This window comes from Myotis myotis, unplaced genomic scaffold (genome assembly GCF_014108235.1).
Source record: "Myotis myotis isolate mMyoMyo1 unplaced genomic scaffold, mMyoMyo1.p scaffold_m19_p_20, whole genome shotgun sequence".
Lineage (NCBI taxonomy): Eukaryota > Metazoa > Chordata > Mammalia > Chiroptera > Vespertilionidae > Myotis > Myotis myotis.
The window spans coordinates 18,478,599-18,487,378 of NW_023416325.1; the positions used below are offsets into that span (position 1 = coordinate 18,478,599).

The 8,780-nt window shown below is 47.0% G+C and overlaps 1 long non-coding RNA gene across 1 annotated transcript; it reads left to right on the forward strand.

Moving 5' to 3' along the window:
* Positions 1-2,877: 2,877 nt before the first annotated feature.
* On the forward strand, positions 2,878-8,422 carry LOC118678531. Its single transcript, XR_004974932.1, has 3 exons — positions 2,878-4,494; positions 5,468-5,539; positions 8,215-8,422. It is a non-coding gene; the product is annotated as an uncharacterized LOC118678531 (long non-coding RNA).
* Positions 8,423-8,780: the final 358 nt, after the last annotated feature.

Sequence of the window (8,780 nt, forward strand, 5' to 3'; positions counted from 1 at the left end):
GGGCACAAGGAGGTTGCAGCTAAAAAGAGAATTTACTGAGGGCGGGTTGGGGTCGGTGGCAGGAGGCCTCAGCAATTGGGAAGGTGTGATACTGGGTCCTACCAGGGCAAGGACAAAGCCTGGACATCCAGACAAAGATGTGCCTGGGACCTCATTGATAAAGATGGAGCATGATGTCTGGAACTCGGTAGTCACTCGATAAATGGTTGTCTAATGGCCACATCCCTCATTGCCACGCAGGCAAAACGTGGTGGCCCAGTGCGGGTGCCGGGGCAGCCTTCCCTGCCACTTAGCCGGCCGGATGACACTGAACCACTGAACAAGGGACCCCCACCTCTCTGAGTCTCCTTGTCTGGGATTTAAGGCCCATCAACACCTACCTTCCTAGGAAGGCTGGAGGTCACATCCCCTGGCTCCTAGCAGGTACATCACAGACTGGCTTCTCTACCACCAGGGACCCCTGACCGCTGAACAGTCACAGCAAGCATTCTGTGCCGCCTGACTTACTGTGTGACCCCAGAAAGCCACGTTTCCTCTCTGGGCCTCAGTTTCTCTGCTGTGAAATGGGAGGATGGCCAAACCACTGCCGTTTTGCATGACAACAGACAGAAACCACATTATATAGAGCTGGGAGGTCTAGTACAGTGATGGCGAACCTTTTGAGCTCGGCGTGTCAGCATTTTGAAAAGCCCTAACTTAAATCTGGTGCCGTGTCACATACAGAAATTTTTTGATATTTGCAACCATAGTAAAACAAAGATGTACATTTTTGACATTTATTTTATATATCTAAATGCCATTTAACAAAGAAAAATCAACCAAAAAAATGAGTTCGCGTGTCACCTCTGACACGCGTGTCATAAGTTCGCCATCACTGGTCTAGTATGAGGCCACTAGCATCTGTGGGTAGCTACTGAGCGCCTGGACTGTGCAGCCCAGACTGAGACAGGCTGTCTGTGTAAAAGACACGCAGGACTTGGAGCAAACAAAGTAAAATATCTTAATGCTTTTACATCGATTACATGTTAAAACAATACTATTTTGTATACATAAGGTATTTATTAAAGATCATTTCATCTTGTTTGTTTTCTTACTTTGTTTTTAAATGTGGCTGCTAGAAAACTATTTTATTTCATTTATTTATCTTTTAAAGCATATTTTGTTGATTTTTAGAGAGAGAGGAAGAAAAACATCTATGTGAGAGCATAACATCAGTTGCCTCCCGCATGCCCCCTACTGGGGATGGAGCCCACAACCTGGGCATGTGCCCTGACTGGGAATGGACCCAGCGATCTTTTGGTGCACAGGACGAAGCCCAACCAACTGAGCCACACCAGCCAGGATGCTGCTAGGAAATTAACTGCCTACACGGCTCACATATATTTCTAAGCCACACTGCTGTTCCAGAGCAGAGGCTGGCAAACTGTGACCTGTGGGCCAAACCTGACACGCTGCCCGTTTTTATACGACCCGTGAGGACTTTCGTATGTTAAATGGTTCAGAAACAAACTGGAAAAGAAAAATATTTCATGACATGGGGGAACGGTATGAAATTTAAAATGTGGTGTTTACAAATTAGGTTTTATTGGAACACAGCCCAGCCCATTCAGTGGCATATTGTCGAGGGCTGCATTCTCGTTGCAACAGCAGAGAGAGAAGCCGGGACCCTGTGTCCATCAGGGCAGAAGCTGCTCTCTGGGCTTGGAGAGTGAAGGTGTGCTGACTTCTGCCCCCAGCATTAGTTTTCCACCTTCACTGGGTATCCGGTCCAGCTGTGGAATCTGAAAATGCAGGTACGTGGCCCCAGTCCCCGGTTCAGTGGGTGTGGGACTGGGACCAGGAATCTGCATTTTGATTTCTTTTGTTAATCCTCACCTAAGGGTGTTTTTTTTTCCCCCATTGCTTTTCAGAGAAAGAGTGGAAGGGAGGAGGAGAGAAACATCAATATGAGAGAGACACATCTATTGGTTTCCTCCTGCACGAGCCACCACAGGGGGTGGGGAGCAAACCTGCAACCCAGTCATGCCCTTGACTGGAACCCACAACCCTCTAGTGCAGTGGTCGGCAACCTGCGGCTCTTTGGCCCCTTGAGTGTGGCTCTTCCTAAGCCTTAGGAGTACCCTAATTAAGTTAATAACAATGTACCTACCTATATAGTTGAAGTTTAAAAAATGTGGCTCTCAAAAGGAATTTCAATCGTTGTACTGTTGATATTTGGCTCTGTTGACTGAGTTTGCCGACCACTGCTCTAGTGCATAGGCCAATGCTCTAACCACTGAGAACACCGGCCAGGGGAGGATATACATTTTCACCAGAGCTGCTGCTGGCATTGGCAGGCCCTTACTCCCTCTGCCGGGCAAGGCGCTAAGCTCTTTCTGTGCATCGTTTCATTGAACGCTGGTGGGTCAGACACTGGAACTGTCCCCTTTGCACAGAGGAGGACCCTGAGGCTCGGAGGGTGACAGGCCCGACCAGCACCAGCACGGGAGGTGCTCCAGATCCCTTTGTTGTCCAGTAGAGGAATGTGCCCACCCGTCCTGCTGATGACGCCGGGGCCTTTGTGCTGGGCCGGAATGTCTTCCTGCCTTTCTCTGCTTGTGTTTACCCCGGATGCTGTGGGCTGAGCTGAGCTGCATCCCAGGGGGCTGCCTTGCAAAGGCTGTGTGTGGCGTCCCAGGGGTGGGGAGGAGGGGGCTGAGTAGGCTCCAGGCGGAGCTGTGATTTAATAAGCAGACACTTAGGGCCCTGATGCAGGGCCCAGCCCGTGCAGGACAGCCCTCTCTGCTAATTGTCCACTGGCTGCTGCGTCGGCGGCCGCCGTCCTGCCGGCGTCTCCTGGCTCATTAGGGAAGGGAAGCGGGGGGGGGGGGGGGCTCTGGGAAGAGCCCCCTCCAGCTCCAGTGGCTTCCGAGATTTTTATCACACTGGACAGCACGGTTCCATCCGCTCATCTAAAGGAGGATCAAAACAAGGTCAGTCCTGTCCTGGGTGTCACCCCCCCTCCCCCCGGCTTGGCTTGGAAAGGATACAGGCTCTGGGTTCAAACCAAGATCACGAGCAAGAAACTCAAATCCTCTGGGCTCTGGGTCCCTGGCTGCAAAACGGTGATGGCGCAGCATCTTGCTCTCAGAGGCACCATGGTCTCTGGAGCTGGGCAGTCTGGGTTAGATCCCAGCATCACCTCTGATGAGCTGTGTGACTTGAGCAAGTGACCGAACCTCTCTGTGCCTCCGTTTCCTCATCTCTAAGAGGGCTGCTGCAAGGTTTAAGTGGCTTTCCAGAGAGACCAGGACCCGGGCCATGTGCATTTGCTCCTGTTATTGTCTCCAAGTGTTATAAGATGAAAATAAGGCGGAATGGAAAAGTGCAACAATAAAGGTGATTTTTACTTATGGCCATTTCTTCAGGAAGTGGTTAGAGATGCAGCGGAGACTGGCTGGCTATTCCTCCAATCCCCTTGCTCCTCCTCCCAGCACCCAACCAGATCGCATTTCCCAGACTCTCTTAAGCTTGGGGGGGCACCATGTGATTGAATCTGGAAGCTGAGCTGTGTGGTTTGCTGCCTCTGAGCCTGGCTGTCCTTATAAATACCTCTCTCTCAGGGTCCTCACACTTTTCCCCTGGGTCCTATTTCTCTTCTGCATTGGGGAGGATACTTGGGCATAAAAGGAGGCAGCGTCCAAGGTTAAGGCCCCTGGCCCTGAATGACTGTGTGGAGTCATTCCTTGCTGCCACCCCGCCCGGAAATCAGCAAGAAACAGATTGGTTTTGGGTCAAGACACAGACATTTTAGAGTTGCTGCTGCTGCTTTAGCAACTGGCATACCCTGACTGATACAGAGGACAAGAGTGTCCCGGGCTGGGAGGAGAGAGAGTGTCCCGGGCTAGTTTCTGTGGACAGCTGTTGTCACGTTCTAGGGAGAACATCGGGCCACAAAGCAGAAACGGCAGATGCTCCAGATTCAGTTCACTTGTCTCCTGTGTGACTTTGATTGAGTGGAGTAAGCTCTCTGAGCTGTCACTTTTTTCCCTTGAAAAGAGACATAGAAGAGCTTCATCGGGAGCAGTTACAAGGATTCCCAGACGTGCATCTGTGACAGTGTCTAGAACATGGGGTGCACGATCGGGGCTTTGAAGCTGCTGTTCCATTCTGTCCCCATGAGAGCAGCTTCTGCCCTCAGAGTGGCTCATGTCCCCACCCCCGACTGTCTTCTGCATCCTTGGGTTGGGGGGTAGGTCTTCCTTTCCCCAGTGACAGGCTGGGTGGTGAGGTGTGGGAAGGAACATCTCAGGTGAGCCTCAGAGACTGCCCCCGGCATCCATTCTCCTAGGGACCCTGTGGTCTGGCAGGCCTCAAGGGGACCAGACGGGAGGCTGCAGAGGCTGATGCTCAGCGAAGGTGTGGTTCCCTCTTCCTGGAATGCTCTTCCTGCTCCTCTTCAGCAGCTGGCTCTTTGCCACCCTTCAGGCATAGCCCCTGGACCTGCTCGCTGAAGTAGGTCTGCTGGTCTCACAGACCTGGTTCTTCTCTTTCATAATAACCATTATTATAATTTGTAACATTGTATTTATTTGTGTGATAACCTATTATCCCCAGAGGATAACTGCCTAGAGGGCGGAACAACATTTGTATAAAGGATTTTATCTGCAGGGTTCACTATTTTAGTGGCAGTAACCAGAGCAGTGAGCGATAGTTGGTTGAATACTTGAATAAAGGCCAAGCTTTGACACCTGTCAGCTGAATAACCTTCAGTAACAACGTTATTTAATCAGGGTGAGTTTAATCATGTATAAAATGTACAAAAGTACCTAGTGAAAAATAAAGGGCTTTTTTTTGCCTGGCTGGTGTGGCTCAGTGGTTGAGTGCCGACCCATGCACCAAGAAGTCATGGTTCAATTCCCAGTCAGTGCATATGCTAGGGTTGCAGTCTTGATCCCAGTAGGGTGTGTGCAGGAGGCAGGAGGCAGGAGGCAGCTGGTCGATGTTTCTCTCTCACTGATGTTTCTATTTCTTTCTCCCTCTCCCTTCCTCTTTCTCTAAAAAACAAAACAAACAATAAAACATTTTAAAGATATCAAAAATAAAAAAAATAATAAGGGTTTTTTAAAAATTATCATTCAATGCTGGGCACATAGTAAGGATTCAAGAAATGGTAATTTCTCCTATTGCTGTTGGAAGGGGTGCTGGTAGCTGTCTTGGGTTAGGTTTCCTCAGAGCAGACCCCGAACTAAGGATGGCTTATCTAGAAGGTGACCCTGAGAAGCAGAGAAGGGATGGCAAAGGGAATGGTACCAATTTCAGGGGCGTACAGTGAAGCCCGGCTCTCCTGCCCTTGAGCATGGGAAGAATTTAGTGAGTCACCTCTAACAGATAGAAGAAAGCGAGAGTGTCCGTGGGATCATGTGTAACTTCTGAGACTAGTTCATAAAAGCCAGCAAAACTTCCACATTGGTCTCTGTTCCTCTAGGATCACTCACCCAGTGGAATCCAGCAACCGTGGCAGGATACACCCAAGCTATCCTCTGGAGAAGCCCAGGTGGTGAGCAACTGAGGCTTTCTGCCCCAGCCCTGGGGGTCCAGCCACGCCTTCAGATGACTGTAGCCCTGGACAACATCTTGATGGTATCCCCCTCAGAGAGCCTGAGCCAGATCCACTAAGCCATGTCTAAAATACTGCCCACAACAACAATGAAATGATAGACACTGATTGCATTAAGCCACTGAGGTTTGGGGTCATTTGTTATGCAGCAATGGATAACTGATACACTGCACTGTGGAGCAGATCCCCATGGGGGCCAATGGGGATCTCAATCCTATGGGGAGCTCTGGGAGACTGCATAGAGAATATGCTCCAGAGCTAAGCCTGTGGAGGGGTGAAGAAGCTGGGTGTTTCTTTTCCAACACCCACCATCATTGGTAGAGTTTGCTCCTGGGGCATTAGACCCCAATATTTCTAGCGTGCTCCTCCCTGAGGCCAAAGGAAAGCCCTCAGGTGGAAAGCAGAGGGTGCCTAGACTTGGTGCCACAGGAATATAGAACAGTGGGTTTTGAGGGGATGTTGGTGGAGTACTGACATTGTCTGTTATAGTGGTAGACATGAAAGATTTTTTTATAGGTTCCCAAATTCCCTATTTTTTTCTTTTTTCATAAAGAGGAGGCATTAAAAGTTATTATGAAATGTTTGTTAGTATGAAACAGGTAAACAAATGTTCGTCTGTTTACCTGTGGGGTTGTTTCATGATAACAAATCCATCAATCTGAAGGGTTCCTGGTTGGTGAAAGTGGAAGTTTGTTGTTTGTTTGCTTCCTTCTTTCATAAACTTACAGGGTAGGGGCATAAAAGCCACATACAACAGAGTGCCTCATTCTGACATTGAATGTAACGCAGTACAATTAGGCAACGCAGGTCTCGGAAAATGGCCTCTTTCTATTACCTCATAAAATATCTGATACTGAACTCTGTAAATTACATCAGTGCCTTTGAACAAACATCGACTTCTTTTTAATAAATAAAATGTTCAAAATTATTTCCTGGAAGTGCATTTTAGACATTAATAACTGGCTTCAAATGAAATTCCATTTCATAGCGATAAGCAAATGTAATTTCTGGAAACTAAAACAGTGTGTGAGGCTTACCTGCTCCAGCAGGGAAAGGAAATATTGAGCTAATGTGGCCATCAAGATATATAACCTGCTACTTCTTGAATAAACCAAATTCCATCCCTAAACACAGAGGGCTCAGAAATTCAGACCCAAGGACATAAATATACGGTATTTCCTGGAATTAGTTTCATATGTTTTATACATTGCCGTTATCAATTGATCTGACACGACATCTTAGGCAGTTTTAAAATTACATATTGTGCATCAGAAAAATCTACATTTTCGTGGCATCTGGTACTCTGTGTTATCAAAAGCACGTAGTTATTTAAGTAAAAGAAAAAAATCAGTGTTTCCACATCATTAAAAGAAGAAGAATTTCAATAGTAGGAATCTTTGTTCTAGTCCTTGCATCGGAGGTCAACAAACTGTGCCCATGGACCCAGTCTGCCTCACCACTTTCATAGGGCCCACGAGCTAAGAATGCTTTTACGTTTTAAAATTATTATTACTTTCTTAATCCTCACCTGAGGATATTTTTCCCATTAATTTTTAGAAAGAGTGGAAGGGAGGGAGGGAGTAGGGGAGAGAAAGAGAGAAACATCGATGTGAGAGAGACACATTGACTGGTTGTCTCCCAAATGCGACATGACTGGGGCTGGGGATCAAACCTGCAGCCCAGGTACGGACTGGCCCTTGTCCAGGAATCGGGAATTAAACCCACGACCCTTTGGTACTCAGGCCAATGCTCTAACCACTGAACCACACCTGTCAGGGCTGGTTTTACATTTTTAAATGGTTGGGGGAAAAACAGAAGAAGAGCTTGTGACATGAAAATCATATGAAATTCCAAGTTCAGTGTGAGTAAAGTTGGACTGGAATTCAGCCATGCCTGTCATTTACCTGTTGTCTGTGGCTGCTTTTGCTGCATTAACACAGCTGACCTATGACCTGCAACGTAGAAAATATTTACTACCTGGCCCTCTAATGAAAGATATTTGCTGATCCCTGCACTATACCCTCCCCATCACCACTCGAGGGAGTTAAAAAAGGAAGTTTTATTGAGGACTCAGAATACTGGGAAGGGTAGACATCCATGTTTGGCTTTATGCACCATTCACTGCCCAGGGTCTCTGGAAGCCTATGCCAGGATAGCAAAGACAGGACGGGTCCTGGGGTGAATGGCATCCCCAGAAAACCCCAGAGTCACTGATGGTCAGACAAGCCCCAATAATGTGTCCCCCACCCACACCCAGAGTTGATTTGTCTGAGTGAGTGAACTACATAAATTGCCTTCACTATCTTCTTCATTTGAACCTCTGGAGACACATATACGATCAAGCAGGAGGAAGAACAGTGGCTGAGGAGGTAGGATGGAACAAGGAGCCACAGGCAAATGCTTCAGCCTTCGATGTCTATTACCATCTCTTTCTAAGAAGCTTGGTAGATCTAATTTGATCCCCATTCACCTGAGGTCACTTTTAAAAAAATGGTCCTATTATTTCAACTTTCTCTTTAAAAACCTTATGTTTAAAATGACAAAACCAACACAAATAGATAAAAATTGCACATGTTCCTCATGGTAGATTGTTAATATTTTGCTCTGTCTTCTAGGTGCATTTGTGGGCATGCGTGTGCTTCATACTCCGATGAGGACCTCTACGCCAATCGGATTTCTGCAGCATCAGTAATGCCTGCCCAGGGGGCCCTTTAATTTAGTCAATCAGTCCCCGGTTGTTGGGCATATCAGTTGTCTGTCAGCTTTTTTGTTTTGTTTTAATAACTGTAAATAGTGTGTGGATGAACATCTTTAGAACTAAACAGTTAGACACATCCCTGAGTATTTTCTTAGAATATATTTGAAAAACTAGTATTGGGGGAAGGGGAGGTTGGGGGTTAATGGGGGGATGAGGACACATTTGTAATACCTTAACTGATAATAAAAAAAAAAAAAAAGAAAGAAAGCAAGCTAAGGATAAGAAAAAAAAAAGAAAAAGAAAAACTAGTATTGGGGTCCCCAAGTGGACTCATATTGTAAAGACATTTGGTACACATTATAAAACTGCCCCTGGGAACGGTCTTTCCTCCAGCATTGTGTGATAGTGGCTGTTACATATGCACACATGCATGCACACACATTCATTTGATATTTTCTGAGAACCTGTTATGTGCAAAGCACT